The sequence below is a fragment of the Ruditapes philippinarum genome, unplaced genomic scaffold (assembly GCF_026571515.1).
Source record: "Ruditapes philippinarum isolate M1 unplaced genomic scaffold, ASM2657151v2 ctg3805_1_1_1_1, whole genome shotgun sequence".
Taxonomy (NCBI): domain Eukaryota; kingdom Metazoa; phylum Mollusca; class Bivalvia; order Venerida; family Veneridae; genus Ruditapes; species Ruditapes philippinarum.
This window is the reverse complement of record NW_026865516.1, coordinates 313,789-320,762: the sequence shown is the minus strand read 5'-3', so window position 1 is coordinate 320,762 and position 6,974 is coordinate 313,789.

Below are 6,974 nucleotides of genomic sequence, written 5' to 3'. Positions count from 1 at the left end.
GGGATATTAAACGCAACGCACTACACAGATGTAAAGTAGTTTTATCTCTGAAACAAAATGTAACAGAATAATTCACCTTCTAGAATTTATTTTATAAGATAATCTTTAAAGGTACTTTGTTATAAGCAATCTTTTAGATTGGAAAGAAATATCTCGTTACTCGCACATTCGTAAGTTCAGGTTCAAGCAATTCGAATATTTCAAGTGATTCTTTATAGAATCTGTTGTGCTTTTACTATATACAATCTTAAAGTATTGTTAATCTAAAAGCATTTACTAATTATTGCTAATTGTTAAATACATGCACCTAAGAATATAAAAATGTACTTTAATGATATATTTTAAAAAACTCGTATACTTAACATCATCTTAATCAAGTTCGAACAATTAATTGTGTGCTATTTTCACTGAAAGGTGTATAACGTAATTGATGCAGCCTCTCCGATGTATCACAATATATATATACGAGTACAAGGTGGTTACAATATGAAATAGCACAATAGTTTTGATAAAAAAACTACCGATAGGTAAACGTGCTCTACTGAGGAATGTACATGTATATTATGTATGTCAGACATTATGTAATTTAGTAAACATGCATTTTTACATTTAATTGGTTAAAAACATTTGATCATTTGACAATGATTCATGGATAAATTTAGTTAAAATAGGCACAAAGACATTGTTTAGGACGTATTAAGTCCAGATACTCTGTCTCTGATTTAAAATCATGAAATGTTGTTACTTAGGTTTTATTTAGTCTATTTTTTGATTCTGTTCCTTTTCCCAAAACTTACTTTATAGATGAAAGTAATAAATGTTTAGATCACTTCTCAACAACAAAAAGGATGAACTGTTTGTCACGGAAACAAATTTGCTGTTGTAAATTAGAAATAACGTATATTTAATTTAAAGTAAATTTAGTCTGGAGAAAACGACAGACAATACGTTATAGGACCTTTGAGATAAACATTCAAAAGTGACATTATCCTAGCATAGTATTGTAAGTAAAGTTGGTGAGTAAATCTGAAAATCATGGGACCTACAGAGATTTGTACTAATATAAGGTCAGTCCGAAAATGCAATTAGCAATTAATTGTAAATACTGTGTAGTGGAAACACACATAAAGATTCCAGTAAAATTACAAATCATAGAATGCAGAATTCTTATAGAAAATAAGATTTTTAAGTTTGATAAAGATATTCAAAAAGATCTAATTCTTTTCTCATGCGAAAATCTACAATTTTGCAATTTTATTGATTAACAATTACATATTTATAAGTGTGATCTAAGACTAAATGATAAAGCCTAATAATCAATTCAAGAATGTATATTGTAACGTAACTCCTATAGAGATACTTCCAGCTATCTGTCTCATTGTTACCCGAAAATGTTTTTCGACCTATTGTAATACAAGTGCTTCCAAAGGTATCGGCTTGATTTTACAGATGATAGATAGACGGTCTTACTGTACCGCGATTCTAACATTAATAACAAAACATGCAGTGAATTGCAAGTAAAACTTCCTTGAAGCAAAGATCATCTTCCTTTCAACGTAAGCTAATGATAAATGTTAGTATCACTTTTATATTACCGAATATGCATATCTTAAAACCCCAGCTGTATTATTAAATGAAAGGATTTTCTAACATGATAAATTTTCATTAACTTTTCTTGCCATTCAAACATATGCAAAGCTTTAAGTGCGACTATTTTTTCTAAATGTTATATTGTAAAATAGAGAAAAAGAACCTTTTAAGAACGTTTAAATCGACAAAATTTAGAAATTTTGCTTGAGTCTGTCCTTGAACGTTACTGAAAAAGGCAAATTAACGTCCACGCCCTCTAACACCGGCTTAAGCAGAATTCAATAATTAAATATAGAAAAGATGTAATTTTGAATTTAAAACATCCGAAGGTGTGTTCATACGACGGTTATTATGAAAACAATGTAAGCCCGTGTTAAAAATGATAGATTAACAAATAAAGGCAACGTTCACATGGCGTAGCACTCGACACAATCTAGCCACAGACGGTGTACAAAAAGTGGAATTGATTTATTTGTGCGTTCTTCAACAGTCTCAATTTAAGTTTGTTTCAGTTGTTCTTAATAATTTTATGCTATGGAGCAACTATTAAAAAGTTGTCAGAGTCTGGCCAGATCAGAGTTTATTATTGTAAAATATGAACCTCCATGTAATTTAATTTAACAACATATAATAATTATAAATGCGATGAAGAAAGACTCATACAAGTCTTTCCAGTGATACCAGTTTGTACGAAGGTGATGAGCAATAAAAGAAAATTTTATCCGTAAATAAGGTTTCATGTCTGTCACTGATGAAGTTTCTGTTATCTTCATATGATCCTGTCAGCAATTGAAAGAGAGATTTGAATGTTATACTTGTATCAAAATTTTGAATAAAACACGTGCAGTATTTATATTACAAGGGGACTTATTTGTATGTGTATATTGTAGCTGAATACATTAACATACATTTCCTGTGATAGTGATAGGATATCACTGTTTGTTATTGCGTAGATATTCAGTAACTTTATCAAAACATCACGATTATAAATCGTTTATTCATTATTTGTTTGCAATATCCACACATATTCATCTTCATGTAACTTTCATTAATACCATTTTATTAATCAAGAACAAAATATGTTGAAATGAAAACTTATTGAAAAATAATTAGTGTAAAACGTCATTAGTTAGAGTATTGACATTGGAAGGTTACGTTAGTGCATTGGAAAAGTAAGCCGTTGATTAAGTGGGATGAATTAAAACACTTATCTTTTAAATCCCTGAAGTATTCACGTCTATGTTAAAGAAGTCCTGTCTAAGAAAGCCTGACATTTTATGGTTACACTTTAACGTAATCTATAGACAATTAGCATTAGCGCTAGCAGACAATGATGTGAAGATAATTGATGCCAATGAACTTATATGCTTAACTAGATTAAACATTTATCAGTTTTAAATTATCCATCAAAAGATTACGATCCGATTGAATATGTTCTCAAAAAGCTATTGAAATAAAATATTTATCTTACAGTTTATAATTCAATAAGAGCTGACCAGAATAAATCTTTGAGACTGTTCAGGACAAAGCTAAAAGTAAACTGTTTATTAACCACCTAAGCCTTAGGGGTGTTTAGTAAACACATTTCGTAACAGGTAAACGTTTTAAAACGAGATACTCTTACAATAAACGTACCTATCGTCATTATCATGTAAATTATCAGCGTCTGAATTTTCAAATGATTCTGAACAAACAGAACATTTATTTCAAAACCATACTAATAATGTAAACATAAACTCATAGATATTTGAAAACTGATGCCAAAAATCTTAATATTTACATTTTCCTCTTCGTTGTATTTGATTAGTTATTGCATTACGTAGGATAAGATTGTCTTTATACTTTTAAATATACTTTGACAGCTTTTAAAAACTTATGTGCCTGATATAGACAATTAACCTTTCTCTTGGCATTTAAAGTCTAACAGGCACCTGATTATTCAGCTTACTTGACATTCTATGTTTCCCTGTATATTTCTGCTCTAAATGTCACCATCTTTTATCTTAAGAAGATAAAACAATACACAATACGTGGTCTGCATGAGTTACTATACCATTTCAAAAATGATATCTGTCTAGTATCATATAGCCACATGTCTGGTGTATGTGCTTCTGTGATTCCATGTAGAGAAAAGGTATATCGGTATTGACAAAAATGCATCAGATAGGAGTGTGTACTGTTTTCGAAGTTCCTCGTTATTTTGCTTTCAAATCAACAAGTAAAGCATTCTAAATTTTTCTAAAGAAAGGAAAAGGCTTGGAAAGAATCTGAACAAATTAGCGAGCGGAGTTTCCAATCGTCTATATTTTACCTATTGAGTTGAACAGTTGAATCATACATTTCTATGAAACGGTTGTGTATTTCTGAAAAAAACAAAACATAAGACTACAAATGCGTCTTGGCCGCATTATTTTCTATATCGAAAGTACATTGTCACTGGATATCAAATGCAAAATGTTTAGTTCTTATAAACAACACGTTCACTCATTAACCTCTTTTATCGTCTATGTCTTTTCGTGTTTTGCGTACTTTGGCCTCGCCTTTTCGTAAGGTGACACACTATATAAAAAAAATTCAAAAAATCAACAGATTTTCTAATAGCGAGTCCGATTCGCAGGCAAGATTTAATTGATTGTAAGCATGCGGGATGGTGACATTTAGAGCATGCGGGATGTCATGATCCCGCCCACTAATTACCAAAGAACCCGTTATAGGAATGGTAAAATATTTCGAGACGTTTTTGTAAAATTAATAAGTTAAATACAAATGATTTTCGATCATTTTCGTTTGTCATAATCTTACAAATTGAAAAGCTTGATGAAAAATTAAGGTTACACTTTGTATCATTTGAGGAAATATAACAAAAGCTTCAGTAGGTCTTTCATGCGCCAGCTAAATAGCTCGTCATTCGAAAGAAATTGAATTTGGACTTGAAAAAGATTTAGGTTTTCAGTTTTTCATGTCAAAATGGTCCCAGCTAAAAAAAGTGGATATTTTTGGTAATTTAATAAAAAAATGAGTGCAAGCAGACAGGAAAGAAAACTATTTGATTTGTCATATATATTTCTTAAAAGATAAAAATGTAAAAAGAAATCAGCACACAAAACTTGTTTTATTTAAGGAAATAGTTATAGATAACGGAAATATATTAGCTTACTGATTAAATTACACGTCATCGGAAACTTTATCAATATTCCTTTTCCTATATAAATTCATAACTCAACTAATCTTAGACAGCAAATAGAAAAGGCCGGCTTTGATATATTACTTTTATCTGTAATTGTGATAAAGGCGAAAGAAACATATCAGTCTTAAAAGATTATTGTTAGTGTATAATTGAAGAAATTCTACACGAGAACAGTATTATACCTTAGAATCTTAGTAGAATGAAATAGAATAGAATAGATTTTTTTCCAATCAAAGGCAAATGAATATCTCTTAAACATCTTTTTCCTATCATTTAATTATCATCATTTATTTTCTTTAGCACACCTGGCACTATTTATTTTACAGTAGAAAGAAATATTACCGGTCAAAATCTCTTTTAGTTTTACAGATTATTAAATACTTTAATGGACTGTTTGAGGCATATCAAAATATTAAGTACAAATGATGTTGGTACTTTTCACTCCGGATCACGACAGTTAGCCACATCGATTACCAGAGCACAGTTCAGCCACCGCATCGTTCCTGGGCAGGCTGTCAAGCAGTTTACCAGTACTAGTTGACTTCACTTTCGCAAGGAGCTGAAACGTCTGTACATACCAGAGCAGTACAGTGTGAATGACCGTAGAAAGGATTTCATGATCAGTCACAACGAAAGTGACCAGCGCCATCCTTGAATCGAGCTCGGGTCGCCCGATTCACAGTCCAACTCTCTACCGATTGAGCTAACTGGACGGCTTTTACGGCCAATATAATTTTTATTAAACAAACAGAAAAAAAGGAATAGCTACATACGGCTGCAAAGACATTATTCTTTATCCCTCATTAAGATTTCCACAAAATTGCTTACTTTTCAAGATCATTCGTGAAAATGATGGCTCAAGCCGATGCTACGGGCGCGAGGGATGTTGCACTTATTCATTATCCCTCATGCATAGACTCAAACAAACCGAATCCGCAATTTTCATGTAATTTTGTTGTGAATAATGCTTCCGAGGGATCACTTTGTTTCCAGATTTTTGACAACCTTTTGGCTTTTTGTCAACTCTTATTAGTACAACAATGTATATTATACCGTATAATTTCCATTTTGTATAGGCAAGTGACATTAGCTAAACTTTGGTTACATAGAAAATTAAAAATAAGCTTATAAAATGTGATTCTGAGCATCCAATCTTCTACATGCAAAGTAACGGAATCTGTTATTCTAAAAGACCAGATAAATTGAGATGAAGAAAGGACAACGTTCATAACCGTTGCATAAGCACATAGTACCTGTTTTTTAACGAACTTAAATTTAGGCTGTTAAATGACGTGACAGACTTATCATTGCTACCTTCACCACACCGTTACCCCGGCTAAGCGGAAACTTTATTAAAATTGTTATCTATGAATTGGTTTGAACATAGAATATCTTAATATTGGAAACTCATTACAAATGTAATAAAGGTGATATATTCAAAATATATTCTGTAACATATGAGTGATGCTAGCCTTAATCATAAGGTAACTTTGGATGAAAGTTTATCTATGCTTCATTTGAAGCAAGTTTATAAAATTTACTGCTGTGTTTTGTTATTAATGTTAGAGAGGTAGTGACCATTTATCACCTGTAACACCAAGCCGATGACATTTCAGGCACATAATACTCAAAGGGTATACTAATGTAAGGCAGCTTTGACATTAGATGACATTTTCTATGTTAATAATGAGACGGATAATTGGAAGATTCACTATAGGTGTTAAGCTACAATAAACATTCCTGAATTGATTATAATCCATAATCCTTTATTTTTAAAACAACCTTAAATGAATCTGTTAAAAGCAATTTTTTTTAGAAGGAAATGCAAATTTTCAAATCCACATCAGACAAAAGTATAAGGTGTTCATCAATTCGAACATCTTTATCATGTTTTAAAACGTATTATTAAGAGGATTCTAGAATTTAACTAAGGAATCTTTTCAGTATTTTTCAATTATCCCACAATGAATTTACAGCTGATAATTTTCAAATTGGCACTTACATGACAATTAAGTTTAAGATCACCAAAATCAAGTATGAAATTCGCATTATATATTTAATTATGTGCTATGACGGCTTTACGTGTATGCGTCACAGAACTATTTGAAAGTCTTAGTTGCTTATTTGTAATATAAATTGAAAGATTGTTTAGAGAAATAACGTTTCTTTTAATCTAACATAAAAAAACAAAAACAAC